This window comes from Dendropsophus ebraccatus, chromosome 10 (genome assembly GCF_027789765.1).
Source record: "Dendropsophus ebraccatus isolate aDenEbr1 chromosome 10, aDenEbr1.pat, whole genome shotgun sequence".
Lineage (NCBI taxonomy): Eukaryota > Metazoa > Chordata > Amphibia > Anura > Hylidae > Dendropsophus > Dendropsophus ebraccatus.
Genome location: NC_091463.1, coordinates 28,177,980 through 28,200,927, shown reverse-complemented (window position 1 = coordinate 28,200,927; position 22,948 = coordinate 28,177,980). Strand labels below are relative to the sequence as shown.

General features: G+C 43.3%; 1 long non-coding RNA gene across 1 annotated transcript in view; it reads left to right on the top strand.

Annotated features, from left to right (window-relative positions):
- Positions 1-22,948, top strand: part of LOC138766333 (uncharacterized) — a 39,128-nt gene that overhangs the window by 673 nt on the left and 15,507 nt on the right. The window contains exon 2 of the long non-coding RNA XR_011358719.1: positions 9,355-9,433. This is a non-coding gene — a long non-coding RNA (uncharacterized lncRNA). The remainder of the gene's footprint in view (positions 1-9,354; positions 9,434-22,948) is intronic.

Below are 22,948 nucleotides of genomic sequence, written 5' to 3'. Positions count from 1 at the left end.
GCTAAGCTAAGCACTTCATTCCCTATATCTCTTCTAAATGTTGGAGATGGATTCTATAGAAAGTTTATGCCACCTGGATCCCAATGGATCAAACTTTTGTGTAACAGATAATATATATATTTATTTTTTTTAATGATAGTAAGACTTTTTTTCTAATATGTATGGACGACTATGGATGTGTACGCTTTGTCTTTCTGCTTGGCATATACACTGTTAAAATCTTCAGCACTTTAATAGGCGCAAAGCCTTCTGGAGGGGTGTTCAAGACGTTTTATAAACAGTATGAGCTACACATACCCCCATGACAGTGTGCCAGCTACATATACCCCCATGACAGTGTGCCAGCTACATATACCCCCATGACAGTGTGACAGCCATATATACCCCCATGACAGTGTGCCAGCTACATATACCCCCATGACAGTGTTCCAGCTACATATACCCCATGACAGTGTGCCAGCTACATATACCCCCATGACAGTGTGCCTGTTACATATACCCCCATGACAGTGTGCCAGCTACATATACCCCATGACAGTGTGCCAGCTACATATACCCCCATGACAGTGTTCCAGCTACATATACCCCCATGACAGTGTTCCAGCTATATATACCCCCATGACAGTGTGCAAGCTATACATACCCCCATGACAGTGTGCCAGCTACACATACCCCCATGACAGTGTGCCAGCTACACATACCCCCATGACAGTGTGCCAGCTACACATACCCCCATGACAGTGTGCCAGCTACATATACTCCCCATGACAGTGTGCCAGCTACATATACCCCCATGACAGTGTGCCAGCTATATATACCCCCATGACAGTGTGCCAGCTACATATACCCCATGACAGTGTGCCAGCTACACATGCCCCCATGACAGTGTGTCCTAGCAAACATACCCCCTTGACAGTGTGCCAGCTATACATACCCCCATGACAGTGTGCCAGCCAACATACCCCCATGACAGTGTGCCAGCCACACATACCCCCATGACAGTGTGCCAGCTACATATGCCCTCATGACACTGTGCCAGCTATACATACCCCCATGACAGTGTGCCGGCCACACATACCCCCATTACAGTATGCCAGCTATATATTCCCCCATGACAGTGTACTAGCTACACATACCCCCATAACAGTGTGCCAGCCAACATACTCCCATAAGAGTGTGCCAGCCAACATACCCCCATGACAGTGTGCCAGCTACACATTCCACCATGACAGTGTGCCAGCTACATATACCCTCATGACAGTGTGCCAGCCTCACATTCCCCTATTACAAGGTACCAGCTACACATACCCCCCATGACAGTATGCCAGCTACATATACCCCCATGACAGTGTGCCAGCTACATATACCCCATGACAGTGTGCCAGCTACACATACCCCCATGACAGTGTGCCAGCAAACATACCCCCATGACAGTGTGCCAGCTACATATACCCCCATGACAGTGTGCCAGCTACCTATACCCATACACCCATGACAGTGTGCCAGCTACATATACTCCCCATGACAGTGTGCCAGCTACATATACCCTCATGACAGTGTGCCAGCTATATATACCCCCATGACAGTGTGCCAGCTACATATACCCCATGACAGTGTGCCAGCTACACATACCCCCATGACAGTGCGCCAGCTTCATATACCCCCATAACAGTGTGCCAGCTACATATACCCCCATGACAGTGTACCTGTTACACATACCCCATGACTATGTACAAGCTACATATACTCCCATTACATTGTGCCAGCTACACATACCCCCATGACAGTGTGCCAGCTACATATACCCCCATAACAGTGTGCCAGGTACATATACCCCCATTACAGTGCGCCAGCTACACATACTGTACCCCCATGACATGACAGTGTGCCAGCTACCTATACCCCCATAACAGTGTGTAACATTTACACTTTGTAGCAGCGTGTTGTTGATACACTCAAAATAGCATGCCAGCCATAGATGCCCGCATACCAGTGTGTCAGCCACAGATCAGTTGACAGCGTTCTGGGCAGCAGATGCCCATAAGGGTAGCCCCCACATCTCAGATTGAATTCAATAGGTAATTGTGTAGAGGGTGTAATCTTCACTACGCTACTTATTTCTGCATCTAGTCGCTGACTCCTCTGCCGCTCCTAGTCACTGGCCACAGTGATGACCTTAGCCGGTACCACAGACCTGCACTGTCGCTAGTTTCCCCTATAGAACATAATCGATGGGCAGTTGTTCATATGAGCCCACCATTCATTGCACTGGTCACAAAGTGACAATGTAAGCTCTGGTTAGGAAATGGTTAATGAACCACCGGAAACGGCAGCTGAGTCATGTGAAATATCTGCAAATCACTCACTGAGTATTCGCTTGGACAAAAAGTTTATCAGAATATAATGTTATCTGCCTTTAAGGCTAGTAATACGAGTGCATTTCTGTGCCAGCATTACGTCTGCGAAAAGGGATTTGTTGAGTTGTATTCTGTTGTGCGCTTGTATCACTTGACCCATGTTGGTGGCTTTTCTGTTCCAACCTCTGGGACCTGAACCTAGCTTGAGACTGAAGCCCCCTCCTCCTGACAATCAACATTTAAAGGGGTATTCTCATTTCCATATCTATATCTGTCAGGACCCTCACAATCCCGAGAAGTGGGATACATTTGCCCTGCAATGAATGAAGCTCTCAGTGTTCGGCAGCTCTATAGAGTGTTCGTCACCCCCATAGAGAATAAATGGAGCGCTCAGTATTCGGCAGCTCTATAGAGTGTTCATCGGCCCCATAGAGAATAAATGGAGCGCTCAGTATTCGGCAGCTCTATAGAGTGTTTATAGGCCCCATAGAGAATGAATGTAGCGCTTAGTGTTCAGCAGCTCTATAGAGTGTTTATCGGCCCCATAGAGAATGAATGGAGCGCTTAGTGTTCGGCAGCTCTATAGAGTGTTTATCGGCCCCATAGAGAATGAATGTAGCACTCAGTGTTCGGCACCTCTATAGAGTGTTCATCGGCCCCATAGAGAATGAATTTAGCGCTCAGTGTTCGGCACCTCTATAGAGTGTTCATCGGCCCCATAGAGAATAAATTTAGCGCTCAGTGTTCGGCACCTCTATAGAGTGTTCATCGGCCCCATAGAGAATTAATTTAGCTCTCAGTGTTCAGCAGCTCTATAGAGTGTTCATTGGCCCCATAGAGAATGAATGTAGCACTCAGTGTTCGGCACCTCTATAGAGTGTTCATCGGCCCCATAGAGAATGAATTTAGCGCTCAGTGTTCAGCAGCTCTATAGAGTGTTCATTGGCCCCATAGAGAATGAATGGAGCGCTCAGTATTCGGCAGCTCTATAGAGTGTTCATCGGCCCCAATAGAGAATGAATGGAACACTCAGTGTTCGGCAGCTCTATAGAGTGTTCATTGGCCCCATAGAGAATAAATAGAGAAGCGGCAATTGCATCCCTGTTCTCCGGGTCAATGTAGGGCCGGGTAGTCGGACCCCCAGCGATCTCCTTGTTATCCCCTAACCAACTGTTTAGCTCCATGCCTTTTATACAACTCCTGTGAATCTCGATGAGAGGTGCACCAACTGCATAAAACAGCCCATTCAGATACATTTGGGGAAATTGATCTTGAATTGGGACACTCATCTATCAGGCCTACCTGTTACCAACAAGAACCTTTCACACGTCACAGAGACACGTCAAGAGTCAGACTGCGACCAATTAGTAGAACGAATGAGGATAGACACGATCTGCCATGTACCTTCTCTGACCCCGACCACAAAAAAAGTTTGATATGTCTCTATGACATTAAAAGTTTGTTTCTGTAACAGTGCCATTTAGGTATTATCTGTGTAGAGCAGTGAGAAAGGGTCAAGGGGGCAGTTGCCCTGGGGGCATTAAGCTGACCTAGAATGTAAAGTACACTGACTTTACATTGTACTTTCACCAGGCCATACAGTAGCATTCCTCACCCATTGGCTAAGATGGTGTCCCTTCATACTGAATTGTATTAACATTACACTGATGTACAAAGATGAAGGCCAAAAGAGTGTGGACAATGGACCCCTAGGTACACATTTAGCATAGACAACAGAAGCTTTCCCAGCATTTAGCATACGGGGAAAACATAATGTGAGAACATCTGAATCACAAAAACATAAGCCAAGATATTTTTTTCCGTTTCATGAAGACGTACAGTAGAATTGGTCATACTGGAGATCATAGCAACAAGTCAGTCATTAGATTTCTTCCCAGTTGTAAATCATAATGTTGTAAAGGGGAAACCTGGAGGAGGGGGGAGACTCTGAGCTCATTCACAGCATCTTAAAGAGGTTGTCCCAAGATTAAAGGTTATACCCTATCCACAGTGTGTGGATTTATTGACTGGTCAGTGGGGGTCTAAGGGCTCTATTACATGCAGGGGCGGTCTTGGCATTTCTGGGGCCCCAAGCAAAGTTATGTCTGGGCCCCCCCCCCCCTCGACATGCGTTCCAAAACAATAGACCGCTGTGTGTTGCCCCCAGTAGTATATACCCCTTGTGCGCTACCGCCAGTAATATATACTCCTTGTATGCTGCCCTCAATAGTATATACCCCTTGTGTCCTGCCCCCAGTAGTATATACCCCTTGTTTGCCTCCCCCAGTAGTATATAGACCCCTGTGTGTTCCCCAGTTATATATAGCCCCCTTTGTGCTCCCCCAGAAGTATATAGACCTCCCGTGTGCCTCACAAGTAGTATATGACCCCCTGTATGTTCCCCCAGTAGTATATAGACCCCCTGTGTGCTCCCCCAGTAGTATATAGCCCCCTTGTGTGCTCTCCCACTTGGATATAGACCTCCTGTGTGCTCTCCAAGTTGTATATAGACCCCATTCTGCTGCCCCAAGTAGTATATAGACCCCCTGTGTGCTGCCCCCAGTAGTATATAGACCCCTCTGTGAAGCCCCAGTAGTCTATAGCCCCCCTGTGATATAGCCCCCCTGTGTGCTCCCCCATTTATATAGACCTTCGCTGTGCGCTCCCCCAGTTAAACAGACCCCTGTGTGCTCCCCCTGTGCGCTCATTACGAGTGCTTATAGTTACAGTTCAGATGGCAGCAGCGAGCGGGGCAGCGACCCTGTCCAGCGGTCTTGAGCATAAGAGCGGGGCGTGGGGGCCCCCCTGGATGTTGGGGGCCCCAAGCGATCGCTTGGTGTGCTTGGTGCCAAAGACCGCTACTGATTACATGGAGCAATAATCAGCTACTATCGCTGCGCGTAATAAAAACAACGATCAGCTGGTTAAATGATCATCGGCTGATTGTTTCTTTAGGTCCAGACTGAAAATTATCAGGTGTGCATCACTACGTGTAATAGTGTTGTACGGCCGACGGCTGATGATTGTAGTATAAAATAATAAAGTATTTTCTTACCTTATCAGGTTCCCCGGAGTATGCAGCTATGCCTTCAGTTCCCGTCTCTGCACTGACAGGCCGCTCAGCCAATCACTGGCCAAGACAGGACCACCGACAGTGATTGGCTGAGCGGCCTGTCAGTGTAGAGATGGGAACCAAAGGCAGAGGTGCAGCTGCAGACACCGGGGAATGCCTCCAGGGACACCAGGGAACATGGTAAGGTAAGACTTTGTTTTACACTAAATGCAAGGGCTGCACAGACATCACTAATGATGTCCACACAGCTCTTGCTGCCCGATAGTCAGCCCGTGTAATTGCGAGTACCCCCCTCTTCTCTGAGTAAAGGGCGTAACAGCACCACTCCACCACCGCTCCATTTACTCTCCTTGTGGCTTCCAATTTATAGCCATAACCAAGAATACCCATAGAGAATGTGTGCTTCCACTCCATTCACTCAGGCTACAAGAGGAGATCGAGAATCTGCCCAATCAGAGACTACAATAGTATAAGCGATAATTCACACATAGCAGATTCTTCACAGATATGTCTGTGAATAAATCCATTACCTGAATCTGAATGGGGTTTGTTTTTTTTGGAGCATCTGCCTGGGTTTCTGCAATTCACATTCACATCACCGAATATTCTGCAACCATCTTCAAGGTGGGAACATTCTCTAAATAGTGTTCTGCCAAAAAGCCTCTGATTCTATTATCTCATTCAAGAATTTGAATTTGAAAATTCAATGACCAAAATTAAAATAATTCATATCTAGTAACATAGAATTCTTGTCCAAAAGTTACCCATAGCCCTCCTCTTCCTTGGTGGACATGTGTCTTCTTTCAAGCAAACTAACCTGGGATATATGTACAATCAATTGCAAGAAATAATCCTAGGTATAAATATGTAAGATAACCCTATCGATATTGGCAGAACTGGACAACCATCAAATGTGTATATCCCCCATGACAGGTAATGAAGGGGTTGGGCCAATCCATTCCTAAGTCACCACCAGAGGTACCTAGCAGAATCTTACGTCCCCATTAAAAACACATGCTTCCCGACCTGGCCATGAATGTATATGGGTGGGGACATTGCCGTCAGCCAAACAAGGTGCATGACCAGCTATTGTCCGTTGAAGATGTAATAATGACTTTTCCATTGTTTCCAATTCCATTGTTCAATGACAGTGTGAATAATGTGTTGTGACCAAGTTGGGTTAGAAAGAAGAAATGTCCATGTTTGACACTCACTATTTCTGCTCCGTACAGTAATTTAATGGCAGTAACATCAAGGCAATATATGATTTCAGTACTTGTATATGATGGAGAGGTGACACAAACCGAAATACTCACGTAAAAAAAAACTTTTAACGCGTCCTAGGGACCTTGCACTACTCCCCCTTTGTTCTAGCAGTCTAAACCCCACCGATCAAAAATTTTGATATGTCTCTTTGACATGTCAAAAGTTTTTTTTTTAAGTGACAGGGACTCTCTAAAAGCCACATTACTGGTAAGTAGTGCACTTCCGATTTCCGCTTTTTAGTATTTTAGTTTGCACTTTTTATACAGATAATATCTTTGCACTTTGTACATATCTACAGCACATCCTGTGTGGTTTCACATCAGAAGGAAAGTACTCATCATGTCAGACCAGCTCGTGAACATGATGTGGGTAGTGGCGGATATAACATTTATATTAGACGCTGATGTTACCAAGAATTGTGGGAGGGGAGAATACCCAATATCATTGGCTGGTTATTGTGGCTTTCGTGTTTACCGCAAACCCTAAAGTTTAGATTTTTTTTTACATAAGAATATTCGAATATTCTATAAATAATCCCAAATATATTGTTATCACTAAATGTTCTCATTGGGAACAGGAATAATTTATCAATGCAGAAGGTCATAACGTAGCCAGAAGATTGCTGTAAACTAGTTTATGAATAGCTGCTTTATCTTAATAATATTCCACTGCTAACAGCAGCATTTCCTAGAATAATCCTATTTTATCTATATTACCACCACAGCTAATGCATTCATTAAAGGAATGGACTCAACAAAAACATTACTGTTGTTATAGAGCAGAAGAAGCGAAAATCTTTTTCTTTCAAATCAACTGGTTTCAGGAAGTTATATAGATTTGTAATTTACTTGTATTTAAAAATCTCAAGTTTTCCCATACTTATCAGCTGCTGCATGTCCTGCAGGAAATGTCGTTTTCTTTTCAATCTGACACAGTGCTCCCTGCTGCCACCTCTGTCCATTTTAGGAACTGTCCAGAGCAGGAGATTTTTTCTATGAGGATTTGCTACTGCTCTGGACAGTTCCTGTCTTGGACAGAGATGTCAGCAGAGAGCACTGTGTCAGACATTGTCATTAGGGATGGTCCGAACCGAGTTCGGTTCAGGTTTGTACGATTCCCGCTGTCTGCCCGCTACGTGGAGAGGGTGGATACAGCGGGAGGACCGCCTGGAAAACTGGGATACAGCCATAGCCATAGGCTGTATCCTAGTTTTCCAGGCGGTCCTCCCGCTGTATCCACCCGCTGCACGGAGCGGGCAGACAGCGGGAATCTGATGCCGAGCGCTCGGGTTCATACGAACCCGAGCCTCGGCAGTTTTGGACCATCCCTAATTGTCATCAATCTATAAAAATACATTTATTTTCTTTCCACTCTGGTTTGTGGGTGCTACTTGTCCCTAAACCAAAACTTTGTCTATAGTAACTTATACATAACAACCTCCATTCTTTGTATACTGTAAAGTGGTTGTGTAGATGTAAAGGAAGCAGATCATCCTTTGGAGATTTAAGTAAAACTTCAAAGTCTGCAACAATTCTAGAATGATGAGACAATGTTACTAAAAATAATTTATTGGGTGAAATCCAGATAGTACGTCTGGGACAATGGGGTTTTCATGACTTGTCATAACAATCCCCAGTGGTTTTTGCCGTAACACCTTGGAAAATATAGAAGTGGTTTATGAATTACTTTAGGATCCGTGGGCAGATCACTAAAATAAGGGAGAAAAAAAGGTTTGTCTGATGACTTGGTATAAAATGTCAGGTTTATAAAGGGGATGTCCCATATTCAGGACAATAATCTACTAACTATTGAGTCAAATTAATACAAAATAAAATCTGACCCTGCAGATCCAACCCTAGAGAAGGTCACAGACAGAGTTTTAATAGTTAAAGTGTTACCATCATTTACAAAGACGCGATCACTGGTCTTGGTGCTTATCCCTTCCCACATTCTCTAGAATAGTGTGTACTCACCATCATTAGTCTTACAGTACCATTAGTTTTATTCCAGTACAGGTTCATTACTGTAACTAGGACATGTGATCACCAGCCTGACCCATAGAAAATCTCTGTGTTTAAAGTGTCAGAGGAAGTGTTCTATCCTCATTCAGATAACCTTCTGTGAACTGCAATATGACATCATCCCCTACCAAATCGCTCCTGACAGCTCACAGACCCCCTCCTCACCCAACTCTATGGGGGAGATTTTACAAAGGGTGTAAAATTTAGACTGGTGCCAACTACCCACAGCAACCAATCACAGCTCAGCTTTAGGCAGTGCTGAAAGGAAAGCTGAGCTGTGATTGGTTGCTGTGGGCAGTTTGCACCAGTCTAAATGTTACACCCTTTGATAAATCTCCCCCTATGTATATGGTCTTGCTGCTATGTTAACTCATTGCATTTTTGCCCTTTTTTCTGTGTTTTTGCTCTGATTTTCCTAAAAAAAAAAGGTCATTTCAGTAGGCAAATACAAACCAGTATGGCTGAAAACTCACACCTGCCATACAAGTTAAAACAGAAAAGCACGAGACACATACAAGACCCTCTACATTATTCTCCAACAGTATCATGCAATTCACTACCCTACTATCACTATCAAGAGCCCCCTACTGTTCTCTAGAAGTGCTCAGCTATTTCCCTGTTTCTCTCTTTGTTATAGGAAATGGATTATATAGAAGGTCTATGGAGCCTATCTACTGTGTTGTCCCATCTAAAGAGCAGGGGGGGACTGTGGCCAGGTGAGTGACATATAAATTTAATGTTACAGATCATAATGAACCATGCAAAAAATTTTCACTACATTTCGAGAGAGTTTTCATAATCCTATCCTTATGGTTTATAACTAGAGATGAGCGAACCTCGTCCATCCGAACCCGAACTTTCAGCATTTGATTAGCGGTGGCTGCTGAAGTTGGATAAAGCCCTAAGGCTATGTGGAAAACATGGATACAGTCATTGGCTGTATCCATGTTTTCCAGACAATCTTAGAGCTTTATCCAAGTTCAGCAGCCCCAGCTAATCAAATACCGAACGTTCGGGTTCGGATGGACTCGAACCCGAACACGGTTCGCTCATCTCTATTTATAACGTAATTTATAGATTGCACTGGGGCATCTGCAGCAAACCTGCCACATATAGACGCACCATAACTGATGCACCAGTCTATGGTAGACCCCTGAAATAGCCCTCTAATTTATCCCAACGGGCACTAGTAGACCCAACCAAACAAGATTTTGTGCCATTGAATACTGGGATAGTATTTATTCTGCACATTCCAAATAAGATGCCGTAATAGACTCTGCCAGAAATGGATTATGTTGGCCGGACCACCTTCTGTGGAACAAAATGCTCCTGACGGCGCCAGCCAAAAACTATGTAAAGTTAAGTCGACTGAGTAATTGCTGCGGACATAGATATTTGGGAGGTGGGGGGAATAAGCCATAGGCAACATGGTCCAGAGTCTCTAAGAACAGTTTAGTAAATGGTGTTGGACACATAAGTTCTTAGAAATGTAAAAAAAAAAACACACACACAAGCTTTACAAAATAAACTGAAAAAGGAGGGGAAAAAAAAACCTAAAAGTTAGTGTAACATGCTGATAGGAACAGATGTTACTCAGCATCACACATGCTGCTCGCTACTGCTCACTTCTAAGGTCTGCTACCGGCACAGACGCAGGAATAACAGATGGAAATTAGAGGGCCACCTGGTTTCAAATGAAATCGTGTTATCTGCCTGCGATAAATAAAACAGGATCCCAACATAACACAGAAAGGCTTTGGAGTGAGGATGCAGTCTGCCATGCAAACTGCAGCTGGGGGTGGAATATGACAAACACAAACTTGCATCAGGACGCAAAAATAATTAGATCATATGGACTCAAATAATCTTTTTAAGACTTGCTGACTGTTTCCTGAAAGTGGAAGATCTCAATAGCCGGATACTGTTATCTGGAGTTCTGGTCGCGTGTTTGCATTGCTTATCTGCTTCGCTTCATAACTGAAACATACGTTATGCCTAAAGTTCACTATAGATTTCTTTTTGTATGATTGACAGCGGTCGGTGGAGGTTAGAGATAGAAGAGTATAAGAGATAGAAGAACTGACTGTGCATGAAAGACAGGTTTGTTAGTATGGTCTAATGCACAATCCAAAGCTCAAACGAAAAAATATAGCATTAGATGGGGCTATTATATCATTCAGAATTAAGAAGGTGAGAAATAAAAATGCAAATGTTAAAGGGGTCGGCCACTTTATAGTAAAATAGCTCAGTGTACAGTACAGTGGTACCTTGGTTTAAGAATAACTTGGATTGAGAGCGTTTTGCAAGAAGAGCTCACAGTTTATCAAAATTGTCACTTGGTTTAAGAGCATTGCTTTGGTTTAAGAGCTCCCTGTACTGGGTGGGAGGGGAGTGGGGGAAGGGCATGGTCTGCTTAGCAGGGTGTACAGCCCTGTACTCTTATCCAGGGAGTCTTCCTCACCTTCCAAATCATGGCAGATCAGCTTCAGGCTGGGGCTTGTATCAGGGGACAGGACTGTAGAGGTAATCTCTCCATAGCTGTAACCCCTCTCTCCCCGGACAGAGAGTACTGCTATACTGTGCCCACACATGCCCTGCTCATTCCTCCCTGCAGTCTCTATCAGCCCTTGTGTTTCCTATCCTCTCCATTCCTGCTATGATGTGCCTACACTCACACTCAGCTATACATGCTGCTATAATGTGCCTGCACTCACACTCAGCTATACACACTGCTGCTATAATGTGTCTGCACTCACACTCAGCCATTCACACTGCTGTAAAGTTTCTGTCACTGTCCTTCTGCACAGCTCACTGATTCTGACTTCCTGATTGGTCCATGCTGAACACACACTCTTCCCCATTGCTGTCATGTGACCACACAGACCTCTGTACAATGTACTCCACGTTCTGATTGCTATATTGTACAGTAAATTGTAATATGATACATCCAGCTTTCTAAATGTTTGTTTAATTTGTTTTACCTGGTATTCAGAATTTAAAAAAATCTTTATTTTTGGGGCGTGGAACCAATTGTCTGCATTTCAATGATTTCTTAAGGGAAAATTTGCTTCGGTTTAAGAGTGATTTGGATTACAAGCACGGTCCTGGAACAAATTATGCTCGTAATCTAAGGCATCACTGTCTTAGTAAGTGTACTCACTGTGTATACTGACAGCAGCTCCCTGTGTACCTCATAGAGCTAAAATCAGACTCCCCTCCTCCAGGCTCTGCTGTCCTGTTCTGTGTTAAGTCTGTCCATAAAATAGCCCATTTGACCATGCCCCATCCCCCAGTGTCCAACACTAAGACTGTGTATGCCTATGGTGGACACTGGGGGCGAGGCATGGTCACATGCTCCTTCATGTCGGCCATCTTATGGACAGCCTCACCACAGAGCAGGACAGCACAGCCTGGAGGAGGGGAGTGTGATTTTAGCTCTATGAGGTACATAGGGAGCTGCTGTCAGTAAGTACTGTGAGTACACTTACTAAAACCGTACACTGAATTTTTTTACTATAAAGTGGCCAACCCCTTTAAATGTTTCAATCATAGCCAGTAATAGCTTTTGCAGCCCTTTGTGATTGTAATGACAATAACAGATCTCTAGACATTAAAAACCAGGCAGTCACCTTTTCTCCTGGTACTCAGATACCCCCAAGAATTGTGGTAGAACAGAATAGTTAGACCCACCAGCAGTCGTGCAATTAAATCAAAGCTGTTGTCAGATTTTAAAAACAAAGGGGACTCATTATAAATGTCAGTGGCTGATAGGAGCAGAAGTCCTGCAGGGAGTGGTAGTTGTCTGCAGGAAGATTCAATAAGCTTCGGACAGCCATGAACTTGTTACTGCCATGTCTCTCCAAAAATAGGGTCTTATATTACTATTTTTTTCTGAAAGAAAAAAAAAAGAGCAATGGCTTTACTTTCAGTGTAGGTCTTATTTTCAGAGAAGCACAATATGCTCTTACCCTGTAGCCCCACTCTGTACAGTAGTTAGCAGCCGTATGGTATGTCCCATTGTTGTTAGGCTCCTATACTGTAAGTTCCCCTGTAGTTAGGCCTCCATACTGTATACATCCCCCTTCCTCTGTAGTTCCTCCCCCATACTGTATACCTCCCTCCCCCCTCTGCAGTAAGGACCCTTACACTGTATACATCACCCCTCTTTAGTAAGGCCCCTTATATTGTATACCTCCCTCCCCTCTCTGTAGTTGTTCCCCCATACTCTGTAAGTCCCCCCTGCAGGTAGTCCCCATGCTTTATACCTCCCTCCCCCTCTGTAGTTGGCCCAGGTACCCTCTTTTTGTAATGCTTGGTTGGACTTCTCCTTTAACTCTTTGTGGGCTTCCATTCAGAGTAAGGGCCCTTTTACACGGAAAGATTATCTGACAGATTATCTGCCAAAGTTTAGAAGCCAAAACCAGGAATGGATCTGAAAAGAGGCGAAATCTCAGGCTTTCCTTTATTACCTGATCTCTGTTTATAGTCCATTCCTGGCTTTGGCTTCAAATCTTTGGCAGATTATCTGTCAGATAATCTTTCCGTGTAAAAGGGCCCTAAGTGTGATGTGTCTTTTACAACAAGAAAAGTTCTCCCCTGCATATGACCCTCTTGGTGCTCCCTAACTATGAGTAGCGTCTTCATCAGTAAACTGCACCACAGTTTGCCAACTGTGATGCATTTCATCACATGCATGACATTATCGTTCAAAAACCCGCTAAAATGATCAATAGTTAGTGATCACTGTTAGGTGGAATAGGTGTATATAAGTAAACAATGAACACAAAATGGTTATATTCTCGTTCATCATGATCTTTCAGCATGTCGAAAAAAAATTGTTGTTCTTTCAATAATAATTCGCTAATTTGTTTGTGTAATAAGAAATCTTTCTAATCAACCATTTTTCTCTTGCAAAATGATCATTCCGTATAATAAGGTGTAAATCATTTACTATAAAATCACAAGATTTCGCTCGCGAATGATCCTTACAGCGAAACTGTAAATGACAATCGCTTGGTGTAATAGGGGCTTTAGGGTCCTATTAAACAAAGCCATTTTTAATGATAAATGATCGTTTATCCTTAATGCTGCGTTTACACGAAACGATTATCGTTCGAATTTTCGCAACAATCGTATTTGAGCAATAATCGTTCTGTGTAAACACAGCAAACAATCCAGCCATGAGCGAGAAATCGTTCGTTCACTAAAAATTCGCAGATCGCTTCGTGTAAACAGTCTTTCAAATCTGAAACATGGGCTTAAGCGATTTTAAAAACGATTGCAATAACGATTTTTCGTAAGAATTTTCTAACGATTTTTCTAACGATTTATTCGTCTAAACGCTGATCGTAATAAAAACCGAATTGTTGCTTCAAAATCGTTAAACGATCGATTGGGCGAAGGATCGCTTCGTGTAAACGCAGCATGACCTAAAATCGTTCACCACAGTACACAGAACAATAGTTATTAGTTGTGATCGTTACAGCGATCGTTTACTTCATCTGATCCCAGCAAATGAAGGAACAATGTGGAATCACAGCTAACGAATGTGGAATTAAAGCAGGGTCTATATACACAGAAAGATTATCTGACAAAGATTTGAAGCCAAAGCCAGGAATGGATTTGAAAAGAGGAGAAATCTGTCTTTCCTTTATGACCTGATCGCTGTTTATAGTCTGTTCCTGGCTTTGGCTTCAAATCTTTGGCAAATAATCTGTCAGATAATCTTTCTGTGTAAATGGACCCTTATATCTGTCAAAAAAGTTGTTCTGTCAGTTTACATTTTTTGATTGTTGTTGGATGCCAATGTTATAAATTTAACTTGGACAATGTTGTCCAAGATGACATCTTACACAGACCCAACAATGAATGACAAGTAAATAGCTGTCTGACGTTCCTAATATATGGCGTGACTGTTTACTCCACCATCGCTAGAGGGGAATATGCAAACAAATGCAAACTACTTTCATGGAAATAGTATACAGTAACATAAAGTTGTTGAAAATTTTCTGTAAAGCCTAGATGTAGCACAGTGAACTAGCATACAGGTAAAGTGGTGCCTTGGATTACGTAATCCAAATCCACTTTTGAACCAAAGCAAATTTTCCCATAAGGAATCATTGAAATGCAGACAAATGGTTCCACACCCCAAAAATATTGATTTTTTTTTAATTCTGAATAACAAGTAAAACAAACATTTAGAGAGCTGGATATGTCATATTATAAGTTACTGTACAGTATAGCCAAGCAGCATGGGGTGTATAATGTATAGTATGTGCATACAAATGAAAAAGCAGCAGCAGTTTGTAGATACAGGATGGAACTGCAGATCCCCATAATGCAGTAGTGTAGTACAAGAGGCTAGAATAGAGAAGCAGGGCTGCTGTCAGAGGTCTGTGTGGTCACATGACCACAATGGGAGAGGGATGTGTGTTCGGCATGGGCCAATCAGAAAGTGAGAATCACAGAGCTGTGCAGAAGGACAGTGATAGAAACTTATCTATACAGCAGTGTAAGTGCAGGTAAATTATAGCAGCAGTGTGTGTAGCTGAGTGTAAGTGCAGGCACATTATAGCAGGAATGGAGAAGATGGGAAACACAAGGGCTGAGAGAGACTGCAGGGAGCATGAAGGAATGATCAGGGCAGATGTGGGCACATAAATGCAGTACTCTCTGTCCGGGGAGAAAGGGGTTACAGCTATGAAGAGATTACCTCCACAGTCCTGTCTCCTGATGCAACCCCAGCCTGAAGTGGATCTGCTATGATTTGGAAGGTGAGGGAGACTTCCTAGGTCAGAGTACAGGGCTGTAGACCCCGATATGCAGACCATGCCATCCCTCACTCCCCCTCCCACCCAGTGCAGGGAGCTCTTAAACCAAAGCAATGCTCTTAAACCAAGTCAAAATTTTTAAAAACTGTGAGCTCTCAATCCAAGTTACTCCTAAACCAAGGTACAACTGTATAGGTTTATAAGACTCACCACAAGCTTAATTTATGCCATGTTATTAGGTCTGGGTGTTTAGACCTTCATGTGGGAGGCTTTGCGTGCTGCAGCATGGCTTTACAGCTGACAGATCATGTCAGACTTATCTCATTGATTTCTTTGACTATGTCACCAGTGCTGAATGAAGGTGGTGCTGTGGATATCGCCTATCTGGACCTCAACAAAACCTTTGATACAGTTCCCCATAAAGAGCTGATAGAGAAGTTAGAGAAAATTGGACTTCAAGTGATACTGTCCCCCCCTTTCTGTATGAGGACTTCTCTACACAGCTGTAAAGCCTAAATTCTGCATTTTTCATACCCTACTTTATTATAGATTTATTGGTGCTTGGTCTAGTGAAAAATGCTTTTTATCACTGGTGGTTTGTGCCACCTGGGCGGGGCTTCACACCTGCAACACCACTTAGCCCCGTCCACATCGGCGCCATAGACCCCGCCCCTCCTTAAACCCCTGTATAGGTCAGTAGATATATGGTTGCCTGAAGGATAGATATCAGAGGGTTGTGGTTTATGGTGTATATTTCTGAGCAGAGACTGGTTACCACAGTGGCCACAAGGGTCTGTTCTGGGTCCTATTCTTTTTATTATGTTAGTAAGTGACAGAGGAGAAGGTTTGGTAGGTAAGGTTTGTCTATTTGCTGATGACACAAGAGGGTTGATAATCTTGGTGGTGTCAGTAAGAGGGCATTCAAATGTTCCGTGATTACGATCTGTGTACAGAAGATGTGCTGTGGACCAGAATTATAAAACTCCTGGCATCGCGATTTATGATGATGCCGGGAGCTTCGAAACAGTTTAAATGTTCACGCTACTGAGTTGATCAGAAGTGTTTCAGAGCTCCCAGCATCATCATGAATCATGATCTCAAGAACTCCGAACTGTGTTTCATAGCACATCATCCATACTTATGGAATGTTTGAATGCCCCTTAATGTGGAAAAGCATTAAGTTTTACTAGATAAGTGGTCAAAATAAGAGAAACTGCAGTTCAACTTTATCAGATGTAAACTAATGCACTTGGGGAGACGTAATCCTCTATCCGACTATGATATCAGCAGTTCTGTGTTGGTAAAGACTTCAGAAGAGAAGGATTTAGGGGTATTAATTTCTGTCAGCTTTAAAATTATGCTAGTTCAGGTTAGAGGTGTATCCAGTAGGACAAGGGAGATTGTGATCCCGCTTTATAGAGCTCTAGTGATACCACATCCGAAATACTGTGTCTATACTTAGACTGATAAAATAGAATAGGTCCATAGATGGGCTACAAAAATGGTGGGCAGTCTGAAGCATAAAACCTTTCCAGTCTGGAGAGCAGGAGAGGTTTTCTACAGTATGTCAGGGACAACGACTGACGATTTACATTACCTGTCCAGGCTGCAGGGCTCCTCTTGCGGTCTTCTCCCCGGGTCTCGCGCACTCCAGCTTCAGAGTGGCCTGTCTGAGCTGACAGGCCGCTCAGCCAATCACAGGCAGGGTCCGCCGCGGCCAGTGATTGGCTGAGCGGCCTGTCTGCTGAGACAGGCCGCTCTGAAGTTGGAGCACGCGGGACCCGGGGAGAAGACCGCAAGAGGAGCTCTGCAGCCTGGACAGGTAATGTATGAAGTAAAAGCAAGGGCTGCAAGGACATTGGTAAAAATGTCCATGCAGCCCTTGTTAAACGATAATCGGGCCGTGTAATAGGCACAGTAAAGTTTACAGTTATTATCGGGCCCCCAAGATAGTCTTTTCAAGTGTATTACAGCTGGGAGGAAGCAGAGAACAGGAGAACACCAGGAGCATGGAGAGGTGATGTATAACAGTTTAGGGCAAGGGCAAGGGCAAGGGCAATGAGCCATGTAATAAGCTTAATAAACAAGCGCTGATGTAGCAGATCCACACTTTTATATATTATTAACAGCCCGTCTAATAGGACCCTATATGCCCAGATTCAAGAGTCTCCCATTAGAATGGAGCAGAAGATCCCAGTGTTTAGGCTCCCAGTGCTAACTTTGCAAGTACCTTAACCCCTTCAGGACCATACTGATTATGGCTTTCAGGACCAGAGCCAATTTTTTAAATCAAACTTGTCTCACTTTATGTGGCTGCAGCTACGTGATGCTATAACTTTTCTTTTTGATTCTGATCTTTTTTTTTTTTTTTATGAAAAAATGACAAAATTAGCATTTTTCTCATTTAAAATTTTCTGCGGTCACCGCGCAGGTAATAATTTTATTGCCAGTGTCATTAGGCAAGCGGCAATACTAAATATGTGTGCTTTTTATATTTATTTTTTTCCAACATTTATTATTGTATTGGGAGCTATGGGGATTATATGTGAATTTTAGTTTATTGTTAATATTTTTTTTGTGTGTGTGTGTGTGTGTGTTTTACACTTTATTTTATTGTCCCATCATGGGGACCTCACTGTGCAATTCCCTGATTACAGACATACTGTATCACATTGCAGTGCTGATCAGCACTGCAATGCAATGTGCCTGTAATAGGCAAAGCTGATCAGCCTTAAAGGGGTTATCCAGCGCTACAAAAACATGGCCACTTTCCCCCCTACTGTTGTCTCCAGTTCAGGTGCGGTATGCAATTAAGCTCCATTTACTTCAATGGAACTGAGTTTCAAAACCCCACCCAAGCTGGAGACAACAGTAGGGGGAAAGTGGCCATGTTTTTGTAGCGCTGGATAACCCCTTTAACCTACACCAACAGATTTTTTTAAGCCAAAGCCAGGAATGGATTTGAAAGGAGGAGGAATCTCAGTCTTTCCTTTATTACCTGTTTTCTGTGTATAGTCCATTCTTGGCTTTTGCTCAAAAAAATCTGTCATATAATCTGTCTGTGTAATAGGACCCTTAGGCTGACCCTGATCAGCCACCAGAGCTGAGACACCAGGAGGCTTTGTCGAAGCCGCCTGACACCACAACAACCATCGAGGCTGCGCGATAGCACCGCACAGCCCCGATGGGGAATGAAGGGAGAATTCTCCTTTCTTTTAGCACTATAGGGGCTGCAATTGCAATGATTGCAGCACCTATGGGCCTAATTTGCAAGATCGGGGCTTGGCCCAGATCTCTGCAGTTGCGGCGGACATGGAGAAGCATATACAGGCTCAGTGATGGACACTCGGGGGCAGGGCATGGTCACATGGCCCTCCATGTCGGCCATCTTATGGACAGACTCACCAAAGAGCAGGACAGCACAGCCTGGAGGAGGGGAGTCTGATTTGATCTCTATGAGGTACACAGGAAGCTGCTGTCAGTATTAAACAGTGAGTACATTTACTAATACTATACACTGAGCAATTTTACTATAAAGTGGCCAACCCCTTTAAGTAACATGGGAAAAATAATATTATATGCAATTCTCGAATACTTTTGATACAGTTATAGAAACTTACACCTGTTGTCTTCAATAGCTTTGTATAGCACTTTAAATGGGGAGATCTTCTCATGTTGTAGATAGATATAATGAAATCTTTATTTTAGAGTGCTGGTTTGTGAACTTTTTGGTTCCTTTCATGGTCTATAAATCTTGTAACAAACGAAAATAAACTTTATACACTATATAAAAAAGATGGGTCGTAACTACAAATAATGCTAGATCTGCATATTCTAAATTATTAAACCAAGCCAATCTTGTTTGCATTCATCTCATTTTGAGTAAATGCTGATTTATAGAAAAATTATGCACGTTTTTTTTTTTTTCCATGAGTGTACAATACACAGAATTTTTTTTTTATCCCTTTCTCTTTAAGGCTAACAAAGTGTTTCCTGAAAGCTCCTCTTCCCATTGGGACGCAAGCTGTGAAACACAGAAGCAGATTGTAGTGCGATCATTTATTTCCCATATGGCTGTTTGGGAAAGAAAAAAGGGGGTGCACGCGCAGTCCCCAGATAGTTTGCAATGTAAGGAAAAATATTGATGGAAGGAAAATGAATATATTTACACAAAGTTCATTCTCTCGTCAGGGCCAAACATTTGCTACATTGTAAGTCCATGACACATACTGAAGATCTGCCAACTGGTATAAATCAACTTTACAGATTTGCAAAGTAAGCAAGTTCACTTTTGGGTGGGATTCACACTGGGAAATGTTGTGCCACTCACAGAATTGGCAAGAAATCTCTTTGAACAAAGGAAAACTTCTGTTTTGAACTTTAAAGAGATAGCTATAGGGTACTGTATACTGTTAAAATGGAAGTCTGTGGGACTCTGTATACAGAATCACCAGAAGTTCCATAGAGTTCTTTTATAACCGTGCACCACATAGTGGTTTAGGCTATGTTCACACAACATATATTTTTGTAAATGTACGGCTGTTGTTGCAATCGGCAACGGCCGTACTTTTTACGAAAATATACGTTGCCTTGTCTTCTATGGAATCCCCGCCGAAGCGTATACATATAGTATGCGCTCAGGCCGGGATCTCTCGCATCGCTGTCGAAAACTAACATGTCAGTGCACACTATGGATCGAGCAGCTCCGGCTGTGGGAAGTTCTGATGCAAGCGCGCACGGAGGCGCCCGCATCAGAACTCTGCGGCTGCAACAATCATCCAGCTGGTTCTGTGGTACCGGCCCGGATGATCCTTTCAGAAACCGGCCATTCGGTGACGTCACGGAACGGCCGGTCTCATACATAATGTAAACATAGCCTTAGAGTGGAAATGAAGGGGTACAGTTCATACAGCCATGCGCATCTTCCCTTTTATTCTAGTGCTCGTGAGGGTCTCAGACCCTGGGCCTCCACTGATGCAAACCTCTGACATGTCACTGTGACATAATAGGTACCCTTTAAGGCTGGGTTCACACAGCGTATGAACATATGACACCAGCTGTTCTGTGACACAGCCATGTCACAGAACGGCGGTGTCAGTAAAGTTCATCCCGACCGATACTGCACACCGGATTGGATGTGCCCACATCTCAATTACCCATAGCACACAATGGAAAGTGCGGCAAGAGCTGCAGTCTACATTGTGTGAACTGTCAGTGTTGTTCCCCACTATTTAATGAATAGCAGCCGCACAAAACTGACATGTCAGTTTTCTCAGCTGCCGCTTAGAATCCCAGCCGGAGTTGACTTCAGTGAAATATCTATTTTATAATTAATCACGGCTGGTGCAATTTGCAACAACGGCCGTGATTAATTGAAAATTTACGTTGTTAGAACATAGCCTAAAGGTTTATTCACCCATGAGAAGTAAGCTGGGTCGACTAGCAAAAATTGAGAAATTGGGATAAAACTACATGCACATGTAGTTGCAATTTGCTTAAAAGAAGTAGTTCTGGAATGTATTCCTAGAACTGCTTCTATGAAGAATCACACATAATTTTTTCTGCCCCTCTATTTATTCCTGTGGTCTTTAGAGCAGCAAATATTCCACACCACTGTATAAAGTCCTTGTCCTGAGTGGGGCTTTTAATGTAATTTTCTGATCTAAGTTGCTCACATTACAATCTTTACCAGGACTAGAAAGCATATTAGATATCCTCCAGAAAAAGTGCCACTCTTGTCCCCAGGTCATGAATGGTATTGCAACTTAATTCCATTGAAGTGAATAGAGCTCAGTTGTAATACCCAACTAGGGATGGTCCGAACCTGCCGAGGTTCGGGTTCGTACGAACCCGAACTCTCGGCAATGATTCCCGCTGTCTGCCCGCTCAGTGGGGAGGGTGGATACAGCGGGAGGACTGCCTGGAAAACTGGGATACAGCCATAGCCATAGGCTGTATCCCAGTTTTCCAGGCGGTCCTCCCGCTGTATCCACCCGCTGCATGGAGCGGGCAGACAGCAGGAATCTGATGTCGAGCGTTCGGGTTCATACGAACCCGAACCTCGGCAGGTTCAGACCATCCTTATACCTAACCCCAGGAGTGGATGATGCCATGGCCACTATTGCCTGCGGCATCTAAGAGATGTTCCTCTTATAATAACCATTACAGCAATAGGATTCATATGTCAAACTCTTGCATCTCTTTGGCAGACATTGAGGGACAATTTGCCAGTCACCATAAACATCCAATTGTAGATTGGACAAGTGCCAACCTTATGAATTAAAGGTGTTCTACATATTCGGTTACTTATTGGCAGTGCTACAAATCAGACAGCGGTTGCATCACAACTATTTATCAGCAGTGTCAGATAAGTCAAAGATTAGTCATTTCCCACTTCTATGTAAATCTATATACAGTTGAGTACTATATCCACTTGTTCAGTAAGGAACCGCATCCCCCCTTCCAGTAAGTGATAGCTGCTGCTATAATTAAGTCATACAATGTTGTAGTATGTGATCATGGGAATTAACCTGATTGCAATTTGTGGGGTCAGGAAGAAATTGTTTTCTCATCCTATGAGGTTAAATTGGCAGCTGTCTCATGGCAGGGTTTTGTTTCACTGTTCTCCGGCTTCAGCGGCTAGAAATTAAAGTAATATGAAACTGATGGATTTTGTCTTCAATAAGGAGATCTAATTTCATTAAGAATATTACACATTTAATCAAATAAATTACCATTTCATTTATAGAAGCCAATACGGCTTTCCCAGAACGTAGCTTTCAAAATTACATTCATTTATTCAGAGCATTTTGAAAACCATATAAAATCCCATCACACACAGTATATTGAAGAGTCTGATAATACCATGATTTCCTTTCTTTGAGGATTGAGGATGCACTTATATGCACCACTAGAAGCCATGGCTAACGCTGGTGTTTCTGTATTTTCCAGGATCGGGAGCTGCTACTTTAAACAGTATATATGTACATATGAAAAAGCTTATAGTGGTACTTAAAGGAGAAGTCCAGGGCAATAGAAAATGTTCATTACAGGCAAGAGGGGTAGATATCATAATAGAGAACCTACACTTACCAGTCCCGGTGCCTTCACAGTGCTGCATCCTGCTCCTGGACCCCTGCTGGGATTCTCCATAATCATGGCAAAAATCTACACCTACTAAGGCATACACCTCTTAGTGAATCCGGTGGGGCAATTGGGGGCAGGGCCTGATTTCAGACCAGTGTACGAAAATGCCGGTCTTTATAAATGTCCCCCAATCTGTCTGACTGTGGTTGGTGAAGTCCAGACTCTTAAGAGGTTTTGTAACCTTTTCCAGCCTGATCAGCATTAATAACTCTTCCTCTGAGGTCCTCAGAAATCTCTGCTACAATATACCGCCACAAACTCATTGACATTAATAGATCCGGGATCACCCGGTCACACCTGACTAATTTTACCTTC